Source organism: Hylaeus volcanicus, chromosome 5, assembly GCF_026283585.1.
Source record: "Hylaeus volcanicus isolate JK05 chromosome 5, UHH_iyHylVolc1.0_haploid, whole genome shotgun sequence".
NCBI lineage: Eukaryota > Metazoa > Arthropoda > Insecta > Hymenoptera > Colletidae > Hylaeus > Hylaeus volcanicus.
Genome location: NC_071980.1, coordinates 29,599,744 through 29,622,989, shown reverse-complemented (window position 1 = coordinate 29,622,989; position 23,246 = coordinate 29,599,744). Strand labels below are relative to the sequence as shown.

Genomic DNA, 23,246 nt, shown 5'->3' with positions numbered 1-23,246 from the left:
GTGAAAATATATAAAATTAAGAAAAGAGTTTAAAAATCTTGAATCGGAGTATTTGTAATACCAAAGTCGAAAACGTTTCCCTTGGCTGTCTATTTATTTAGTAGAATTCTACTTCAACGACAATTTTTAAATTGGAAACGAAAAATAAAATATCTAAATAAATCTGAGATCTAAAATAAAGTGTAAGTGGTACGATTTTGTCAACGGTGCCCTATATACGGACTCTTCTGCAAGAAATAAAGAGATAAAGACCAGCGAAGGACTTAATTACGCGATGTCAATTAAATCTGCCGCTCCATCGTACTGATCCAATTATACGACGCTGACGGTCGAAGCCGATCAAGTCCTCGCAGGAATGCATTACAACGAGCTCCTCTCGTCGAGATTTTCTCGTCTCCAGTTTTTTTTTCAAGCTTTGGTGAAAGATGGCCGCGAGACTTGGACGAATAATCTTTTAACCGAAGAAGACGAGTTAACTCGTCTATACGAATATATACTATATATTTTCAATTTTGTTAAAGTCAATAAAAACAGATAATATTCTACTAACAATTCATGTTCATCAATACCAGTAGACTGAGGATGAGTAATGAACAGATGCACGGAACGAGTGGAAATAACCAGTAATGGTTAGACACATTTGCCGAGCCGTAATTGCAAAGGTCTACCTTGTCTGGCCATTACTCACCACTTCTACTTGTGTTTGCGTTTGGAAACACTGATGACTGCATGCGCTATCTACTCTATCTGGTTCTAACTGGTTAGAAGGTGGCAAGATCGTTGAAAATCCGATATCGCCAGCGTTAATCCCCGCGAAAGCATGGCACAAGTAGAAATAGCTGGTAATGGTCGGACACAGAGGCATAGGCATACGCGTACCCGCTAACGTTCCAAATTCATTTTCTGTAAAACGGAGTCTTGTCTACAAAATGTAATTGCATTAATTGTTTTATGTTTATTTTTACATATAGAATCAACCTTTAAGACTGATAGAGTTTGAAAAATTTAATTATAAGTCGTGCAAAATGACTGGAACGTTTTTAATAGCGTCATGGAAAATAGTTAGTCGATAACGATTCTAATATAAATAAAAATAAAATACCAATGAAAATGCCAAGCAATTGGGAATAAAACGTAGCTTTAGTCGCGCGACGATCTCCAAGCTGCGAGTGGACAGAGGCCAATTAAAGCAGCGGAGCGTCGACGAGGTTCGAACGGATTCGATGTCATAATCCAGCCACGGTTTCACGGCTTCTGTCTGCAACGTGTCGGCAGTTCGTTAATCGTTTCCACTTCGAATTATATCTATGACGCTCCGCTATCCTCAGCTTCCAGCCATCATATCTCACTCTTGCACTACAGCTTCAGCATCGAAGATAATAAAAATGTTTCTTTAAAGTGTCTATTGAGAAATTAACCAATTTTTATTATTCAAAGTATAAAATTATTCGAAACTTCCTATTCCGAAGAATTTTTAAACAACCCCTAAACGTGGAGGAGGGTACAAGAGACGAAACCATTTTATTACACACCTGGTTCAATCAAGATCTCCTAGGAACTATTCCGAAAACCTAATTGTCGTTCGAGTAGACATTCCAAACAAATCGTTACGCGTTTCCCACCTCGTCTATTATCCGACTACAACGTAACCTCCATCTCCTCGCCTAACATGGAGACTCGAGGGTGATTACATCGAAGATAAGGGCACGAACAAAGGTTGGATGGATGGAGGCGAGATAGGAACTCGCCAAGGGAAATGAAGGAAAGGGTGAAAAGGAAAGCGAAACGCCTCGCGAAGCAGGGAAGGGGGAGAAGCGTACGTGGAAGAGGATTCGGTGATGGACAGTGGGTGATACGGTGGAAATGGATTTTAAAGTGGGGGATGGTTAAGGTGCAGCGACTCTAGGGAAATCTCGGAACATCGAGTCCGTAATGCTGAACATAGACCCTCGGAGATACTGCTGGCGACGCGGAGGCGTGACTCGGAACCAAAGGTTCCAGCGATTCTACGAATACTGATGTGGAAGGAAATTGGAGAGGGAACGAAATGCGTGTTGGGTGTGATGAATGATTCGAGACCAGAACGAAGGGGATCGAGTCAGCTTTAAGTGTTGGACGTGTGATCGAGGTGCGCGATGGAAAGAATTGTTTAACACCTGAACTCGGGAGAGAGTCAGAAGCATGCTCTCGAGGGCCACGAAGTTGGACTTTTTCAAGATTTTTTCGAAATTGAAAATATTGTTCGTCATTTATCGTCAATTGCCTAATTTTGTAAACATTCTCGATTATCATTCCGTGTATAGAGTAGGTGGTGAAATTTTCAAAAGTAAACAAATGTGTGGAAAATTAAAGGTAAATAAATTGCTCGTAAGACTAATTCGATTTCCTCGTATCAATTTCCAGTGGACCAACTGGCTCTCGTTGGAGACTCCTCGTTACAAGTTGAGCGAAAACGGGACGAACGGTCAGATCGAAGAAAGAAAAAGGCTCGCGTCGGGGGCGGAGCCGAGAGTTAGAATCCACTTTATGCAAACGGAGGTCCGAACTACTACCCCCGACGGAACTTTATGTATCGGAATTAAAGGCGAGCACTGGCTGGGGGATCGCCACCCTCACGATCCCCGTTTCCCGTCCTCTCGCGCAAACGATGCCACGGCAAACTATTCTCTTTCTTGGTAATCCCCGTCGTTCTTTGTGCTCGGTGGATCGCCCGAACTCGCGTCCCAGCTTTTAAGAAGGCGAATGAAATTTCGTCTTCTTTTCGAAGCGTTCCCTATCTCCGCGAAGAATATTGTGGCGTTTGCTTCTGGCCGCTGGACGCCAAGTGGAAGAGGAAAAAGTTTCGATAGACTGGGCGAGAGAAGCACGGTCGTTCGAGGGCGGGGAAAACTTTAGGCAATTCACTCCATTTGTTTACTGGTTCGTCTCTCGTCCAGATAACAAATTTCGGAGGAAAAGTGAGAGGGGACCGACTTTTTTGGTGGATACAAATTAGAATCTAAAGTGTATAATTGTATTTTGTTTTCTTTGTCGATTAAATTGAAATTTTTTTATTCTTTGGTCAACTTGAGCAATAATGATGGTGTTTAATATTCAAAAGGTTCTTTGTAGGATACCATTAAGCTGGAAGAATTAATTAATCTAATTTAATTAACGTTGACATATAATTCAAACTGTAATTGCAGGCAAGTAAATAACGTCAACATAAATCAATTATAATTAATTAAATTAATCGAAGAAAATCACATACCATTGAACGAAATATTATGTATGATAATAACAAGTAATTGCTCACGTATAATTAGAGTAAAATTCTATTTATCCCTGGCAACGAGGACATTCCACTTTTAACAATTTGTAGCGAGCTCTCCTTTGCCCTAAGTTTCCCTTTGCTGGGAATTAGAATCGAAGTTGGGGGCAAATTTACTTCTCTTTCCAAGATGTACACGATCGAGTGGGCGAGGGTGTAATTTGTCGAAAGCCACTCGACCGTCGGCGTCGATCCGAGCCGATGGTTCGGCTTACCCAATCAACAAGACAGGATTCTATGCAAATTCCAACCCCCCCTCGGCTGAAAGTGACGCCGACCGGCGTCGATAACTCTCCGCAAGTGAAATCGACGACTGCCTCGACGTCGAGGTACTTAACTCGATTGTAGTTAACGGACTGGTTTATTTAACCGACGCCAAGTTGCCCCATTCCAAACTAACCGTCAAGTTCCTTGCGTCAAAATATTATTTCCTTCCAACCTGAGATAGTCTCTTGGAATTCATGCCACAATGCTTCAAAGGAATCTAAAAACAGGTACAAACGCAAATGCAAGTAGAAGTGGCGAGTAATGGCCAGACATGGAGCTCGTTGTAACGCATTCCTGCGAGGACTTGATCGGCTTCGACCGTCGGGTCTTGCTCGAACAAACGAGAAATCTAACAGATATAAATGTAACTGAAAAAGTATTTTCAGTTCAGAATTCTTCAGAATTAATTCCAGAAAAAGACTATAAACATGGCTAAAAAAATATTTTCTCAATCCTCAAGATACATTTGAACACTACCTACAAGGAGAACTTGGGACTCGTTTTAATTTCCTCGAAATTAATTTCCAAAGATGGGTTTTATTTTGAAGCAATTGCTTGCTCGCCTAGTCCCTTAAGGCAATCGAAATAACCCTTCGTCCACAGAACACGGAGGGCCAATCGAGCCAGAATGAACGCGACCGTGATAAGAATCAACGAAAGCACGTATTCCCTGGTGTCGTATCGACGGCGGAATATCGCGTACGCTTCCCAGCACGGCAAAAGGCAATTTCTCCCGTACATGTGTCGAGCGTAAGTTTACAGGAGGATGAAAGTGGCAGGTTCCGCAGACCTTTGGAACAACTCGCGGCAGGCTACAACAAAAATGGCACTCGACACGCGATCGTTCGTTCGCGGAACACCACCGTGTCGCGGAAAAAAGATGGCTTCTCACCCGTTTGGATTCGCGATAGCGACACGGCACGCAGAGTAACTAAGGGAAACTAAGGAGTTGGAGAACTACTCGGATCTACCACACTTTTGTAAAATACACTGTAATAAGTAAACTGTGGATGTTTTTGCAAATTCATATTTTCACAGATGGAAGTAAAGAAGTATTTTTCCTTATAAATATGTATATATACATATTCACACCTGTTGGAAACGTCCGAAGCAACCCATCAGAAAACCCCCCCCAAAAAATGTTTCTACTCGAAGAACGCTCGAGTGATCCCCTTCTCCAAATAGAACCAGAAGTATACGAGCCTTTTCGTGCCCGCAAGAAATTTAATTAAAAGTCCAGCGTTCCCTGGACGGGGGCTGGTGTCTCGCGCGGCAGCACGTCGCGGATGCATTTATGGAAAGGTCCGGGGGGGACGATATTTGCGGTACGCCATTCCAGTGTAAACCTCAAAGCGTTTAGCCATGCCTGCTACGAGGGGGGCGACTCGTAGCGCTGCGTAACGACCGCGAGCGCCGCAAAACGCGTCGACGGGCACGACTGCGACTGCATCGTCACCTCGCCCACCGCAAAACTGCCAGCGGAATACCGAAACGCGACTAGCGAGTGGAGGCGGCAGGCATACGTGAAACGATACCGTGGAGGAACGCGAACGCGCCGAAATAACTGAAACTTTTGCGGCTCATTCCTGGATAGCGTCGGATACCCAGGATTCTGTCGCGTCGTCGATCCACCGAGCTGCGATACCTGCCAGACGATGCGAGCCTTTGCCAGGATTCCACCAAGGGGATACCCTTCGACGTTGGCTTCTCATGAGCGTCTGATGGAACAGGGTTCAGGGCGTGGAAGGTTGTTAGGGAAAATCTTGGGAGAAATCGTGTATGAGGAATTCCCTCTTGGTAGGATTGATTCAAGTGTGACAGCACGCTTAGAGAAGGAGTCTGATTAATAAGGCTGGTGTTCTTGGGTTTTGTAAAGCTTTCCTCACAATTGCTATATACTCTAAACAGTACCCCCTTTTTTTTTAAATGGTTCGTTTAAGGTCACATCAACAGGTTATTAGCAACCACATTTGGTAAAGGGACTAGTGGTTCATGTAAATGTCATCCTCATACTTGGTGGTTCGTTGATACACTGGAAATATTAGAGTATCCTCATGGCAGGATAAGGTTTCTCTGATTTCCCGTCTAAAGCTCCGAGGACCTCGAATCGGAGGGGACTCGAACGTCGAGGGAAACGATAGAGCCACTATTTCCTGGAGGAAAATTCTCAGCGCGGTGATATCCTTCCGGGCTTTACGCCTTTGGCTGAGAGACTCTCGGTTACATTCGGTCGACGGTGTAATAACGTTAAAGCCACCGTTATTCCCGGGGTAAGAGTGTTCCTCGGCCTCTTCGACGGTTATGAAAGATCGTAAAGCTTCCGAGGGTGAAACGCGAGAAACAACCAACGAGAGCTCACGACCCCTCTAATTTCGTCTCCCAGGGGGGAACTGTCGCTCGCGGGGGCGAGAGAAAATGTTCAATTACATGTGTCCCGAACAACTCCATTCTGTTCGATCCAACTGTCGCGGACGATACGCCATAATTCCATTTGCTGGGGGTTACCCAATGGATTCACCTTTATTCATTTGGCGGGGTGGAGGAGGCGAAACGAAAATTTCGTTCTCCAAGCTACTTTACACTCGAAAGCAGGACTTAACCACCGAAAGATACCACTTTTTGGCTTCGATGCTTCGCAGCTCACGCAAATTACGGCTCGTTTAACGCGTCGCCTAAGTTAAACGCGAAACACTCTGTTCGAAGGGAGCAACCAGTCGAGGAGGCGTTCGAGATTCGCTCTCGCACCTCCAGGAAGACGGATCGACAGGAAGGAGGTCGGTTGAAGGAGATACGTGCCGGAGAGAAGCGTTAATTAAGCGCGAAATTACGAGGACCGCGAACGCGGTACTTTATTTGCCTCGCAATTTACGCGCATTGTTGTACGGCGTCAATAGCGCCCGCGATAATGAACCCTTTGGATCGCTACCGACGACTACCATTTTAATAAATACCCACGCGACTCCGCGAACGAAAGCATCGCTGCGTGATCCATTATCGGGTCAGCTCGTAAATCCAGCAGCGCGACCTGTCGTCGTAGACCAGTGGTCGCCAATCATGGTGACCATTCAAGCTAAAGCTGATATCTCGCCATTTTTCGCGACCTGCTTATTGGAATTTTTTAATCGATACACTGTTATGGAAGGGGGCGTGAATCCATTTCCCTTTATTTCGAGACATAAAAGGTTCAGGGTTCGATCGACGATGAAGTCTAACGAAGGATTTTCTGAATGGTAGGTATGTATCTTAATTCGTGAATTATATCCTCACTTTTAGAATTATTATTGTAGAAACATGATGTACGTGATCGTGGATTTTTTCCTTCGTGAAGAAATATTGTCTCGTTGACAATGACAGTTTCAGGAATTCCACATTTTATTTTTCTCGATGTGAGTGTGCAAGATGATCGCAGGGACAAAAAACGCAATATCCGTGGTTTTACCAGGGACTCCTGCACAGTTATTTATATCTTATTACGTATCAGCCTTAGCGTGTCGATTTCTTGAATTGAAGTCAAACACGCGGGACAAGATGTACCGCGATTTCATCGATTGAACCCTTTCCGTTCGACGAAGTCGCTTCGCCTGCGCGCGGATGAATAAGTGAACGAGCTTCTAGGAACGATGCAACATCGGTGAAATGTTTATGAGACAACTTTAGACTTGCTCCACATTCCCTGGGATCGGTCCCACATCCTCGCTATTCAGAACGTGGACAAGGATTCTTCAATTTAAAATTCTGTAACGTTTCCAGTTTCTCGCACTTCAGCGTTAACTTGTGATATTTCAAAGACTTTGAAATTTTGAGGAAATTTAAAAATGGGAATTAATCTTTTGTCCCCTGAGTAGATGGACTGCAGAGCGCTGGATGAGAAGACTTTTCCAATGTCGTCTAACATTTATAAATTTGCGAGTTTCACCCAAATTCTTCGAGTATAAAGTCCTGGAGGCTTGAGAGTGCAGGAGAAGTTAGGAAGGAAATAATCAATTTTTCTGTATCTGCGAAGTAGGCCACAGTTCTTAGCGCCAAGTATTCATTGGGATGGTGAGAGTTTTAGTTGGTGAGTTTAATTTAAACAAATGTAGAAACTTGAAATTTTAAGAAAGTCCACAATGGAAGAGTTCACGTTACGTGTCTGACTCGTGCTTTTATGTTCGACTAAAATTCTGTACCACGAGTCTCACACGTTTTTATAAGTTAAAGGGTTGAGAGGGTGTGTCTTCCATCTACCAAGACTTCAGAGTCCCCCAACATTGTTAATTTATCGATCACCAGAGTCATCAATCTTACCAATCCGAGCCTTCGAACTTGGCGAAACTCTAAAACGAGGAAATCCATTTTCCTTTATCTGAAAACTAGCCGTTTCTCTCGACACCGCGGTCCGTCGGGGATGGGGTAGACTTTCAGCGGCAGTCTCGAGCCGGGTGTGCGCGCTTTTCTTTTCGGTTCGCGAGGCCGCAAAGGAGGGCAAGAGGACGAACGAAAAAAAGAACGAGACATCGGCCCCGTTCCGATGGCGAAAGAAAGGAACGGGAGTGGGTTGCCAGTGACGAAAGAAGACCGTCGTGGAGTGGATTTCTATTGAGTCGGTCAGCAGCCCGCAGCTGCAATTGAATCGAACGTGCCGTGGGGAAGTGCACTTAGCCGTCTCGCTCTTGCCAGTGCCACCGACAGCCACCGAACGACGGGAACGACTTCACGGAGGCGGCGAGCAATAACCGTACCAGAACCGACCAGCGCCGAAAGGGAAATTGCCGCCGCCGAGAGAATTTACTCTTCCTCCTCTATTTCACCGCGAGGGGAAACCAATATCGGGGCTTCCACTGGGTCAGCGGATCACCAGGGCCCGGCCCGTTCGCGAATCAAACTGCGAATCCCCTCCACCGAACCACCATGGTTACATCCGTAAAATACCTCGATTCCTTGAAAGAAATTGTTAAAATACCCATGTCCAATGTTTGGAACGAATCTCTTCTCCTCAAAAAGGAAACTTCTCTTAAAAAATTGCCCCATTATACGTCATATCAAGAAAATTGACCTGCCCCCTCGATCGACTGGCGCGCATGGTGTCCACAAACCAGAGTCCGAGCCTTCATAAATATCAACAACCAGCGTGATAGAAGCGTCGAGAAAGTTGAGAGGGAAACTCGTTCCTTTGCCCCCGTTCCTCATCCGTCGCGGAAACAATGTAAGCGCGACGCGGAAATCTCGACGCAGACCCGTTCCCGACGCTGCGTGAATTATTGCCCGGCTTCAACGGTACACGGATTATCAAGTAGAAAAGTTCTCGCGAGCGTCGTAAATTCCGCTCGCCGTCGCGGAACATATTTTACGCGGGCTTCGCTAGTCGAATCCGATTTTCCTAACCGGGTTTCAGTGTCGCAACGCTGAGAAGATTGCCGCGGTCTTAGACGAAACGACTCGAGTCATCCAATCTCTAATCAGCTTAACGAGCTCCGAAGAATTGAGTACATCTAGGAGATGTATTTTGTGCGGTCGGGGGCAAACGTTATGCCGTTGGACCGTGGATCGCTTCGGGCAGACCTAAGAAGATCGCCTGAAATGGATTCTTAGCTTGGCTAAGAAATGAAATTTTCTAGCATCCTCATATTATTAACAATTTAAAACTCCACTGAAACCTCAAAAGAAAGAACTCGAATAGTCCTGAAAGAGTGTTTTCCAGTGGAAACATTCCAAAGGAAAAGCGAATCGAAAATAAATGGCACAACGTCGAACGATATTTCTATTTTAAGGACGAGAAGCCCATCGACTCCTCTCTATCGGTCCAAGACCCTAGTTTCGGGATCGTTGACACGTCGAAACTCCCGATAACTCACACCTGAGAACACACACGTGTATCGTGCCAAGCACAAACCACCGAAACAAGGATGGCCGTGCTTAAGCGGCGTCTGCCAGCCGCCTAAAACACACGGCGCGGCGCAAACTTAGCCCGAGCACGAAGTTTCGATCGAGTCTGCTTGCATAAATACGGCGTGGCTCGCTAGACAGCGACACAGACACAGGGTGCAAAGAAAGGGGAGTTGGGTGTCGAGGAAATCTGCGCCCTCCCTTATCTGGAGTAGTGCTGGTTAGCTTTAGTAGGCAAAATTAAATAAAATATTTGTTAGACTAGCTTTAGATGGGATCCATTACGATAGTTTCTCTGAGTTGAGAAATTTTTGAAGACCACGTATTGGAATCTCAAATTCAAACCAAACCACCCTCTGACTACCGTTCATATTGATAACTCGGAAAGCATTGAAAATATTTGTACAAGAACTCGCAGTAATATTTTTCTAAAATACCACCTTACCGTACAATTCTGACCTAAAAATTCAAATGACTCTCTATAGACCTTCAAACCTGTATTTAATTTTACTTCGTAGAATAAACTCCTTCGAGGGCCTTGCGCACTTCTGGGCTAAAGTGAGACGTGGGGATGAGTGGAAGAACGCGGGGAACGTGGAGCGAAGAACAAGAGTCGACGACGGGGGTGTGGCTAAGTTACGTCGGATACGCGGACGCGTTTAAATTCCGTTTAAAGGGTCGTTAAGACCGAATTAGTCGGGCTGTGCCTTGCCTGGATCGCTCCGCGATCCCGTCGACGCGAAATGAGCGCTCGTAACTTTTGAATAATACTCCGACGAGGATCTCGCCATCCAAGTCTGGAGGGCGCACTCGACCACCCCCTTCGCGAGCCACTCGGACCGCTGAAATGGACGGTAGAATATATCGGGGCGTGTAATAAGTGTCTAAAGCGTAGCTGATGGCGATGGGAAACGGATTCGAGGCACTCGGACGATGATCCATTTCCGATCGGTGAAGCGCGTTGCTCGGATACCGACTCGACGTCTCTCCATGCTGCCGTCATTTCTGCCATGCTTTTCCAGACCGAATACACCCATACTCCAAAGGGAAATCCCACCTTCCGACCCCAAAAGTATCGATATTTTAGATAGCGCGTGTATAGCTTCACATTTTATTGTGTCTTATTTTATTCAAGTTCTATATGTGCCTACACCTTCCCACTTTCTTCTAGGAATATTTACCCTTCACTCAGTTGAATTTGACTTGAAAGTTGGATGGTCGCGACTGGGAGTCTCTCCGAGGCGCTTTGTCGCGGACCAAGGAGCGCCCCGCGAAGAGAGATCGGCGTCGTTAGCCGTGACAAAATAAAATTCAACGCAGACGACAGGAGAATATACGGAGGCCACGGGAAAAATCAGCTCGAGCTATTCGTCAGGGTATTAAAAGGTTCGCGAAAGCGGACAAAAGAAAAATTGGCTGCCGCGAACGGTGATGAACAACCTCTGTCCGCATTCGGATGTTTGCGATGCGCTGGTGCATTTGCACTGTCATCGTGCTGAGTCGAGTGCACTAGAAGGATAGTGGTTTATAGCTTGGCCGAACTGGAAGTCACTTGAAGTGAGCCTATTTATGTGGGGTGAAAAACCGACTCCTATTGGAAGCTCAAAAAATTAAAATTTGCGTTCTACAATTTCATTCATATGAATTTATGCAAGTGTTTTTTAAACACTATTTAGTATAATATGCTGCTGTAATAAAATTCCTGATGAATATCTACAGTTTTTAATTTCCTGTCAAAAGTATCACTTCCATCCACCACCTTTGAAGTTTAAACGTAACTAATTGATCAGGCCCAAGTAGATTAGTACCCCACGTAAAAATTGTTTATCGACCCTATCCTGCAAATGTACCATAATTCTGATCGTGGATTCTCCCTTAGTCGATCCATCATCCCCTGGACTAAACGAGGATCGCGTTTCGAGCAACTTGCTGGCGCTCGTTAGCGTTTACAGCGCGCGTTGCAAATACGCTCGCGTTTTCCACGGTCACGCCTTCAATTTCCCCGTGTCCGATTCGTAATTACCGCCGGCGCCCCTTTAATTGAGACCCAATAGCGTAAATTAAAATATTGCTCGACGCGAGCACGACGTCATTACCACTCGTGTGCCTCTCCCTTTCTAGTATAATTAAAACGGTAAATTAACGAATGACCTGTGTCTCGCAGTGAAAAAATTGGACGCGTAACGTCGTTAGTCTTTCAGCGTCCCCTACGATCTGGGACGCTGCGGTGTTGATAACAAATATATTAATCATATTTGACACCATTGCGGACTTAACAAGCTGTACAGAACGGTTTCAAATTTCAGTCCCCTTCGGGAGGTCCTTTCTGTTTTGGAATGTTATCGTGCCCTTTTCCGTTAATTGTGCTGACCCGAGATGATCGACTTTTCTATCTTTGAAATTAATTTATCGGGCTGTATCTACTAGCATGCCGCCCCGAGGGCCGAAGAAAGACCTTCAACTTTCGACCTACGAAACTGGCAAGGAAAAGCATCGCGTGCCCGCAGGATCAGCACGATCTTGCAGCGGAATTTCGATCGCCTCGTCCAACGTCGGCACTCGAAGGACAGATGTTGTCTCAGCCCCGGATTGGCTCGAAAAAATCACGACATCGTGGAATAAATTAAACGTTACGTGACGAAGACGTCCGCGGAGGTGGCGTTTAATATTTAAGGAAGTATTCTGATTTGGATACGAGTGCGAAAACTGAATCGTTTTTCTGCTTTTATCACGTGAAACTATTCCAGATACGACTGCAGGAGAAGTATTTTTTTTTTTTTTGTAGACTTCGCAGGGGACTCTGCGTGCGTTTCTACTTCAGGCCTAATTTACATTTTTGTTCTTTCGCTCGAACGATACCGTGTACGCGTTTATGCATAATGAAACAGTTCCTTATTTCACTTGATTTTCTCAGAGAAGAGACTCTGCATAATAATCAATTTTTCAAAAGTGTCGACACCAGAATATCTTCTCGAGTGGGTCCAGATCGCGTTTCCTCGGGAAGAAACGGTCGCGAGCGTAAATTTCGAACCCGTTCGACCAGGTTAAAGAACGCTCTCCATTCTTGCCAGGAAGAAAGGAAATTGAACGTTTCTCTGACACCCACCCCCTACCCTGCTCCTCTCGATTGGCAAAGCGAACGGATTAATATAGGAACTGTTGGGAGTCTCGTTAACCATCGAACGAGCGTATCTGTCAAACACGAAAGGGCCAATATTCGCGCACTTGGATGATTTATCGATCAATTTCCTCTTCCAGTCGATAGCCGTGTTCCGCTCCATAAAAACCAGCCGATAAAAGTGACGCTGCAACTGTGTGTTCGGGCAACGATTAAATTTCATTTTCGCCCGTGATCGTCATTAATGGGCCGACGTGTCGGGGGTCTACGAGCCCCGCTTGTCAATACAGAGAAATTAACTCCCTCGAAAAACTCGACGGAATAGTGGGTCTCTTCGATCCGTATTCACGTGATAGGGGATAGTTTCCACGTTGGGGGGGGGGAGGGGAGGGTTAGTTATATTTATTGGGCGCGTTTTAAATCTGACGCTGTTGACCCGTGCTTTCGATGCCCTTTCGGCACTGGACGATACATAACAAGTTATGATATTTATACTCTTTTACATAACAATACTTTCATAATATAATAACGATATATAGGGGATCGATATATCGAAGATGTAATAGAAGAATAACGATGCAGATGTTGAAATGTTAATCCAGATAAGAATTGTGGGTATCATTGACGGAAGACACGAGGCGACCAGCGAGATTACGAACAGCGGACACGCTTCGAACCGTGCCAGCAGTTTTTCGTCGATTCCAGGCAACTTCGACAGACGTATATCGGGTCAAGAGAGATTAAACGAGAATTTGGTCGGCAGAAACGCGAGCGGAATGGCCTTTTGTAAGCGCTACACCACGAACAACAATGCATTTTTCTCTTCACCCGTATCACCATCCCCCTTCGCGCCTCGGTGAACGTTTGGTTACGGCTGTGCAATTGCGGCACTCGCGCGTGTAGCGAGAATCTCTTGAAAAAAAAAACGAGCCCGTGGTGTCGTTTCTGGGAAACGGACTTCTATTTGATGTCAATCGATGGGAAAGTAATAAAAATGTGTGCCGTATCAACCATTCTTTTCTAGGCATACTATGCAATGTACTAAATTCAAACTATTTTTACCGATTGGTATACATATGAAATTTGGTGTTTTTTTTTTTTTTCATTAGGAATTAGGAACACTTTGTATGAATTTCAAATTGTTTACATTACGAATTTATAAAACCTTCAGGCCTACCTTCGAGCACGTCGGTGAACCAGTTCTCCAGACTCTATCAACAATACCAGGAGGAAAGATAACGAGGGGCGGGTCAGATTCAATTACAAGGAATCGCGAAACTTCAACCCCTTCGGTCTCCATCTCCGAAACGGCTCGCTAACCTAATTCCTCGGACTTAATGTCGAGCAAAGACTAATGTCCCCCGAAACTATACTTCTCTCTACTTTGTTCAACAAGAGGAAAGTAAAAACTAGGGCTCCAGATGCATAATCAACATCCGTGAGCCGTGACGTCACAGGGGTAGGTTAGGTTCGGGAGTTTGCGCGGGTCACGCGTAACGTGCTCGTAAATAACTTAAGGGGCGGCGAAGAAGCTCGCATAAATTATCGCAAATTGATACTCGCCGAGATTGTAAATTATATTCCGAGCGTAGCCCATCGGACGCAACCAACGAACCGTGAACTTGCCCTTCGCGGATTTCCTGGCTCGTGATACATCAAAGGAGTAACGAAATCAAACCTTGCGATCGATTTCTGACGCGATCGATCGACTTGACACCAGCCATCGGCCATCTCCCGATTTATTCGTCTATTATTATGCGCAGTTGCGCCTTTTAAACGCGTTACGTAGAACAATGCGAGCCACCGGCCGGGAACTGGAGGAAGAAACGTTGCCAAGTATGGAAAATCGATCAAGTACGAGCAAGATGAGAATTATTAGTTCGCGGGCAATTTACTTATGGACACGCTCAGACATGTAAACGGAGTTGGGAATGAAGTCGACGCTCGCAGCTGTTGTCAGCGCTAATGCCTGCTCCCATTGTTACCGTGGCCAGTTTCACGGAAAAATGAATTTTTCTCGGACCGTCCGGTTTGCAAAGACGCGTTGGTTACCTCATCGGTTCGTTATAAATAATCCCTACACTCGAAAGATTTTTCTTAATCATCGTTCGAGCTCGCTTCGAAAAACTCACCCTCCATGTTTGACTCGTAAGACGATTAGGCGAGGATGGTTCCGAGTTCGTGCAACGAAACCGCGTATCCTTGCGCTGCCTTTAACCCACCCTCCTTGCCCATTCGAACCTAACCTGCGCGACGGCGTTGCAACTTGCATCCAGCATGGAACGAGGCCATGTGCGCTATTAGATCCACCGCGAGGAAGTGAGAGGGTCGAGAGGATTGGATGGCGACGAAGACACGAAGGAACATGATCGAATCGCGTAGGGGACACTTGCGAGACTCTAAATTATCCCTACAAACAAAACCATCTTCTAAGCTCGAGCTTCTACCTCGTCCAGGTCGCTGGATGTCCTGTCGTTTCAACGTAAAATCGCGATAGAGGACTATAGGATAGAAATAGTCGAAGGTCGGATGTCTAAGCTTACCAGAAGCCGGGGAAATCTGTATCCTGAGTCCCTTCTCCGGCTGGGGTGTGGTTCCTTCGCGTACGGGCGGGGCCAGGATCACCCCACGGGATTAAGGACTTTGGACTTGGCTGGATTCGGGAGGAAGCTCGTGTGCCACGACTCCGGTGCACCAAAGTACACGGTTTCACGGTTCGCCTGGGTGTGTGTAGGTGTGCCCGTAAACCGTTGTTTCTAGGCGCGAGCTCGTAGACGAGGGTTCAGCGGGGGCGCGTATGTACGTGTGTGTGTGGGGGTCGTACGTTGGATAAGAAAGGCCGTTGGTGAGACAGAAACAGATGTAGACGGAACGGAGTTGACGGGTACACGTTCCCTGGCGTACGTGTGCACGCGGATACGCGCGTCTTTGGTGTCTGGCGTGTCCTGGTCGCGCACGTGTATCTCTGCACAATAGGCGTCTACACCGTGTTCGTTTTCGTGTTCGTGCGTGTGTGCGTGTTCGGTGCGCGCGTGAGTAGGTCGGCGGGTTGACGGTGTTCGGAGGTCAGGGATCGTGGGATTCTTTCGGATGAAACGGAGCAGGGCGAGGGGGATCGGCCTAGATGTAGTCCTGCCTTCGCTAGGACATTGTTACTCCTGGTGGGCTGTCATCACCGTGAGATCCGGCTACTGCCAGCTCGATCCACCCGCGGGTGGCAGCCACCTCCTGTCCTCGACGTACACGATACGGTCAGGACCCGCGAAGGTCCTCACCTCACGACGATCCTTCACTCGCGTACCTCTACTCTCTGTCGTTCGCTTAGGGTCCGTCCTCAGTCACGTGACGCATCGCGCCGCGACATCGTGCGTGCTACCACCCAACGAACGATCGCGTCACGATTCCGCGTGCACCATCGATTCACCTCGCGGCCACCAATTTCGTTGGATCTCAGCGGCTAGGTTTGCTTATTTCACTGATAGTCCCCGAGCCACTCCTCGTCGCTGCTCGAGGCTGGTCGGCTTGCCGAATCTCGACTAACGGAGACCGGGGATTCTCGAGATCCTCGACCTTCGTCCTACGGAGTACCGAGGTCGATACGAGACCGTTCTCTCCGGCGTCCGCGGATTCTGTCGCCAGAAGATTCTGTCCACCACCGACGGCACTCGTTCGAAAGCTTCGAATCTACGCGCACCGTTCGCAGCACTGCTCGCGATCGCGGCTACGGTCCACGGCAACCTCTGGCTGTCTCTCGTTCCCACCGGCGACACCTCTGCTTCGTAACAGCTCCTCGCGACACAGCCGCAAACCCACGACTGCGACGCGACCGTCCGAGCCACGGATTCGTTCGGGGATGATCGTGCCAGCTCGGGGACGACACGGTTTTTCTCAGCGGCGACGGAACACCCCTATCGAGAGGAAATATATCGTCGAGCACTCGCGATCCTCTCAAATTTCAACGGAGAAATCGCGAGCAGTGCGTTGCACACCGCGAGGGAGTAGTTAGAGGTACCGCTTGGCTGGCGGTGGTGCGCGGCGCCATGACAGTGTTGGCTCTACCGCCCCCACCAAACAACCCCCACCGAGGCGTTCGCTGGACCCCTCCAACGTCCGCGAATCCCCCACGGAACCCCTCGACACCCCTCGACGTCCCCCTCGCCACCCCTCGCCCACGACTTCTGCTTCCTCCGCGGCCGCGGATCCGTTCCATTCGCCCCGTTGTGCCTAGTCCTCCACCATCCCCTCGACCACCCCTGACGTCCCTCGCCGAGGATCGGGATGCCTCGGCCCCACCAACGCAATATTGATCGGGCGGAAGGACGGCATCCAAGCTCGTAACGACTTCCAGAGGTGCCCTGGCCGCGTCCCTCGTGTCATCTGCCACCCTTTTTTCCCCATCTTCTCTTCCACGTTCCCCCTGTGGACGTTCTTCGTTTCTTTTTTCCACTCGTTTCCACCGTAAGGGATTTCTCGCGTTCGTCCACCCCTCGTCCCACCTACTCCTGCGAAACAGATTCTTCCGGGCTGTTCGTCATTTTTTTTTTCTCGACGCTGGCCGCGGGTACACCGTGTCTCTGGGTGACGGATTTTTGCTTTTGCGGCCGCTGAATGCGACGGGGTGTGGGAAGATATTGCTATCAGGGTGAAATTTGCACCCTCTGACCCTCCTCTGGTGTTTTTTTTTCGTGTGTTGGTCGATGCTTTTGGGTGGTGGGATGCCAAAATGTGAGGAGGGGGATCGGTTACAAAATTGTGTATCTATAGATGATTGTTGGTTTCATTAAGTTGGCGACTTCCATGTTCGAGCACTATCGTCGGCTGAAGTGACTTGTTGTTTGTCGATTTTGGGAATAATCGAGTTGTACTGTGTAGGTTGATGTTTTAAGTAGTATGGCGTGAAAAATGAAAAAAGAAATCGTTTGCAAAATTGTGTGTCTATGTGTGGCTGTTGAATGTAGGTCGAATGGAAACATTACAGTTTTGTTATGGCTTCTGTCGTTCGATATGTTAACATAACCTGGAATTTTCTTAATAGCATTGCACTTTTCATCAGCTCCGCGTCGCAGCTGATGAGAAGACAAATTCGGTGGCGTCCACGACGAAGAAAAGCGATGAAGACTATGCATCACTCTTAGTACTCCTACTTAACGAGTGTGTTCAAAGTTGCCATCGTTTTTAAATTGATATTTTCGAAACGTCGGGAGAATGACCGAACAGCACCGACTGTATCAGACCTAATTGTCTCCCGAGCTCTTGTAATACACTGTCGCGTGGAGCAGTTGATGCATCCTGGTAAACAGTCTAATGGATTCAAGTGTGATGAACCAAGGGGTCAACTAGCGCGACCGTCTCGTCCAATCCATCGACTTGGAAATGATTGATTAAGAACGTTTCTTGATGTTTGAAAATTGCTTCGAGAGTAATTCACCATTCATACCATACATACACGTAGAACCCTACCATTTAATTTAAACAAATTTCTTCGATAAACATAGAGGGTACGAATATTTATGAGACTGATTGTATGTGGCAGTTATTCTTTTAAATTAATTTCGTATGTTAGCATAGGTTATACTTTGTATTTGAAAAGTGTTTCTCTAAAAAAATTATGTAACATGAAATTCCGCATGTGTAGACGCGTACAAGGGGAGAACTCGAGTGTGAAAGTCGAAATTGTCTCGTTAGGAATAGGGAGTTACAGGGTGGAGTAGCTCTCTCCAGCCACGGGCTAGAATCCGTTTACCCGTCTTCCGCGAGTTGCTCTGCTGCTTTCGTTAGACAAACAGATAACGGCGGTTTCGCGGAGCTTCCATTATAATTTGATTTAATCCCTTCTGGCTTAATGGAGGGAACGACGAACGGTTTTCAACGTTTGCGGCCCGTTCGTATTTCGGTATTTCGGAGTAATCGAATGTTCAAACGTAGTCTTTCTGCAGTAACTAGAAATAAACTACTATGGGGTCATGAGAAGAAGAAGATGGAAAGAGCACTGGCCGTCAGTGTAATCTTACACCGCAAAACTATTTAAAAATTTGCCTTCACTAATTTCTCTAATTTGCCTTCGCTACTTGACATGGGGGCTACTTTCGGAAACCCTGCGGTCGAAGGGGACGCGAAACCCGATTCTTGTCACCCGAGACACAAGCGAATCCTCTGAAACGTGGGATGGAGAAGCTGGCAAAGAGAGGAGAAAAGTATCGTAGAAACGGAAAGTTGTTTACTCGCGCCTCGAAGGTACACTGTAAAAAGCCGCGTTACTTGACTGGAATATTTTCGTCCCAGCGGCGACCGCAAAGGAATACCCGAGCCGCCGTCCAAACGAAGCTCCGGGCCAAGCGGCGTGTTAAATTTAATTAAGCACGCATAGCGGCGAAAGCAAGGATGCAAGGTCTTAATTTATTCATCCTTTCGCGGGACCGTCGCTGGCGCCACGGAATAACGTCCCGCAGATGCTGGAACGAACGTATCTCAGTCGAATGAGACGTCCTGCGCGAGAATTTATTGGCCGTGGACAGAATGGCTTGGCTAGCTAGATAATTCTTTGGGGCTTGGTGGGCATGTTCGACTTGTTTCTGGTGGTTAAATTGTCGAGAAAATCGACAATTGATGCTTCTTCTCGCACATCAACTTCCCAAACATAATAAAAATCTCCAGATGACGCACAGGGCCAATGACAGCGGGGGTGTTGCTCCTGAAAAGTTTCCCTCCGATACTGGACCACGTGACCAGGGGGCCCATCGACTGGAATTGTCTCGAGCCGTTCCCTAAGAATGGTAAACTTTTCGACGGGGTCGAGAAAATTTCGCGCCTCGTTGGTTCTCGTTATCTGGCTGACTCTTCGGCTCGCTCGAAGCACGCGAAACGAAAGCGCGAACGAAAGTTCGCGATTATCGCGCGACCGTGCATTTCCATGCAGTTCCGGCGTCGGACGGAAACTCTGATTATTTTCCGTCAGTTCGAGAGTGGAGAGAGGGAAGAGGAGAGTCGAGAACTTTTCCGCGTGCCGCTTTAATTCGCTGCGAGTCTGCATAAAACAGATGCGGCGGACACCCTCTGTATTTCCCCCGCTGAATGTTCGAGTGGGCCTCTGTTTCGTGGCGTTCGTTAAAATTCGTTGCCGGCACAATGAATTGTTCGAAAAGGATAAGTAGGGAATATCGTTTCGTTGGTACCGAGGGGAACGCGATCCATCTTACGACGATATTTTTTGACACCTTCATAAGAAAGGATCGATGAATTTATTGAAAATAAAAAGGAAGAATATGTCTTGAATTTTGAAATCAAAATACATATCTACTTGTTTCTTTCTTTTTCAATTTTAATGAATGGACATCGTTACCTGAAAGTGGCGACGAATACTTTTTTTCTCACCCTGTACAGGATGAGCCTACAGTGATAACTACATTATTCTCCCAGACGCAGCTTGGAGAACGAGACAATTGCGATAAAAATACGAGGGCACGTGCCGCATAATAGATAATAACGAGATACGATGCATCGCTGGTTTGGGTAGCTTTTGACACCTGATCCGCTTCCATTCTCGGCAGACACAATGCGCCCTGTTAAGCAAGCACAGTTCAACCCTCGAGACCGGCGTAAGCTCAGCTTTTGTCTGGATCGCGACGAAACGAGTGCCTCGCAGCCCCCTAAATAATATCGAACGCCCGGCTTACAATCGGTATCCAGCTAGGGGCGTTCGTCTCTCGTATGGAATTCGTATTGCTCGGATAACTTAAATAATTCTATTTCGAGTTACTGAAAAGGAATTAACTTTGAAGTACCCTACCGAAACATCCATTTCTGGAATAAAAAAGCCTAATCCAGACCTACTCGGACTAACTGGATACTACGGTACTAATTTTTGAAAAAAACCTGATGTCCTGCAAAATTTCAACGAAGGGAGCTGTTATGAGCGAACGAGGACAAAGAGTCAGTTAATTCTAGATACGCGATTCTCGTTTCGGTCAGTTATCGAGCAGGACGATCCGTGATTCACCGCCCCAACGAACGCACAGGATCCTTCGCCACCCCCTAAGTAACGAGCGAACGCATTGTTCGAAATGGTATCTAACGGCGTGCAGAGAAACCTCGTAAAAAGCGTCGCGGCTCATGCATATGCAAGCTTCGCGAATTTATGCGGGCGTTTCGTCCTGTATCTTTATTCGGATTCCAGTCCGCGGTATCTTTTATTTGTCTCGAAAGGGAGGAGAAAAATTTAAACGAATCGCGATGTAACACGTGTAGACAAACCATGGTTCGATAAAAGTATGGCCCTGGACGCGGATTACACCAGCGATTCCCACTCTTCGAGTTCCAACTATTCCTGATTCAAGTGACGGGAGTCATCCACGCCATTACATCGATTTACAGTGATCCCTCGATGTATCACCGCTAGTCGCGTTCTTATATCGAGGTTGTCGATGGAGAAGCTGCATATTTCTTTCCTATACAACTTGCATTGATCTTTTGATACGTCTACAATAGCGTAGTATTATGTAAAATATAAAATAAATTTTCTAAATAAATTGTAGGTATACGAATCTTCTGTCTCGTTTCCATAAAACTACTCATCGATAAAAATGCTACACACTCGGTACAGAAAGACCTGGCAATTCCGTATTGTTACTTGAAAGCGGGATTTTCGCGTGATTTCGTGGTTCAACGACGGTTATTAACGAAAACTTACCCCGCGAGTGTGCTCGCCAGGATCCAGAAAAACGCCTTGGGGATCTGAAACAAGAAGAAACAACGGTTAGTTTCAGGTGGGATACGATAACCTGACCACGTGCTGGAACTTTTGCAATTTGCAGCCTGGAAAATTCCCGTAAGAGCGATCGCGTGACCATGAGGAGAGCCGACTCGAGGTCGTTGGAAGCAACCCAAACACGAAGACCCTGCGCTAAGCGCATTTCGCTGCGGGACACCGAATTAATATTAATTTGGAACGTACCAATCTAAAATTCAGCCATTATAAAAATAACCCTCACCTCGGAATTATTCTGTCCAATTAAAATGGTACCAAAGATTCTGGATTGGAAGTTATTACAATCTCTTTGTTAATTATTTTCAAAGACACCAAATGTTTCGATAGTCGCGCCAACAACGCGATTCGTCGAAGAGGACTTTTTCATTAACACGAATTCGTCGTTGGTAGATGGCGACTAGCGTTATTCGCGCGGCCGTAGATTATCCACTCGAATTCGCCCGCTGCGTTTCCTAGGAAATTGGGTTGGTTGACATTAATGCGATGTTCGCGGCTCAACCACCCGGCAGTTCCGTCGCAGAGATGCGTTTCCGCAAGGACGACTACCAACCATAAATTGCTAAATACCCGCACTTAAAACGGAACCAGCCACTGGCCGCGGAAGGAAGGGAGATATATACGTTCTTCTGAAAACCCACTATAGCGACATCAACGGGGAAACCTTGTTGCAAGAAAATTCCTCGTCTCTACAAACTAAGATGCGTTTTTGAGATGTTCGGACTTCGAGCTTTTACACAAATGTAACCAAACACATTTTTTCTCAGCCTTCAAGGTACGTACAAGCATTTCATAAAAAAAGGAAAAGAAGAAGACGCACACTTTGTTTGCTGGGAATTAATTCTCGAAAACTGCAATTCGACTGGTCAGTTCTCTCGGCCCTCGCGTCTCGCGCGATCGGAATAAAATCCTTATAAATAAACGTCTATTTGCGTGAAAAGACGCAGGCTATATATACACGCGTGGCGATCGATAGTTTCGCAGAGTTTGATATAAATGTCGTGGCAGTGTTTTCTGCTCACGCGAGTGAGACGGGGTGGGAGACAGACGGCAGGGGCGGAGAGAAGGAGTCCTCGACCTCTTAGGAACCAGCACGGCGAAGCACGGCACACTCTCTGTCGTGCAACGAATAAATACGACTCCGGCGATATCCGCCAATAAAATACGACGTCCCATAAATCTACATAAAGCTGTAATGATTGAGAACCGAACGGCGACGCGGTCTGAATCGACCGCTGTGTATGAAACTTTAAGCGAACGTCCCACGAATTGCCATCGTTAAAGCATTAGGCAAACATCCGGCGTAATTTAGCGGGAAGGGAATCCCGCGACCTTTTTCCAGGGACGATTCCAGACGACCATCAATCCGTTTGTAAGCCGAGTCCCATTAAAAATAAACAGATTTCTCTAGGTCTCTCCAACCCTCCCGCGACGCTCGCCATTAATCCACCCTCGACACTTCTCCAGCGATCTGTGTAAGACGCGTTCCCCAGAGACCGTCGTTTGCATCTTTCTCCCTTTTCTTGTTTGGATCTTTCGTGTGGGTTAGGTCTGGCTTGGAGGAGAGATATGTTTCCATCCTGCTGTCGAACTTTGCAGATCCAGCTTTGCTTCGTTGGGGAGTCCCCATAAAAATTTCAATCTTGGGTATTATATAACAAGGGAGGAGTTTACGCATCGTTTTGTGAATTCTTTCTATCAGAGTAGGTGACAAAGATTCAAGAGTTCTGAAGAGGATAAAGAAGCTAAATTAACACAGGGTTCGCAGGTCACAAAGGGTTCAGAGGCAACAGCAAACCACGACTCAGCAAGAATTCTAAACAACACTAAAGCCACGCAGGGTTCACAGGGCACGAAGAGGCCAGAGAAGAGCAAGACTCAGCAAGAATCCTGAAGAACGCTAGGTCTACCTAGATGAACAACGA

At 46.7% G+C, this 23,246-nt stretch overlaps 1 protein-coding gene across 16 annotated transcripts in view; it reads right to left on the bottom strand.

Moving 5' to 3' along the window:
- The window catches only part of LOC128877005 (protein turtle-like), a 213,708-nt gene that overhangs the window by 73,174 nt on the left and 117,288 nt on the right, over positions 1 to 23,246 (bottom strand). For 15 of the 16 annotated variants that reach the window (XM_054123904.1, XM_054123917.1, XM_054123906.1 and 12 more), the window contains one exon: positions 21,247 to 21,290. The gene's annotated coding sequence lies outside the window, so the exon portion shown is untranslated. Of the gene's footprint in view, positions 1 to 15,103; positions 16,633 to 21,246; positions 21,291 to 23,246 lie in introns of those variants that run through there. The other variant, XM_054123913.1, reaches the window with a different exon arrangement.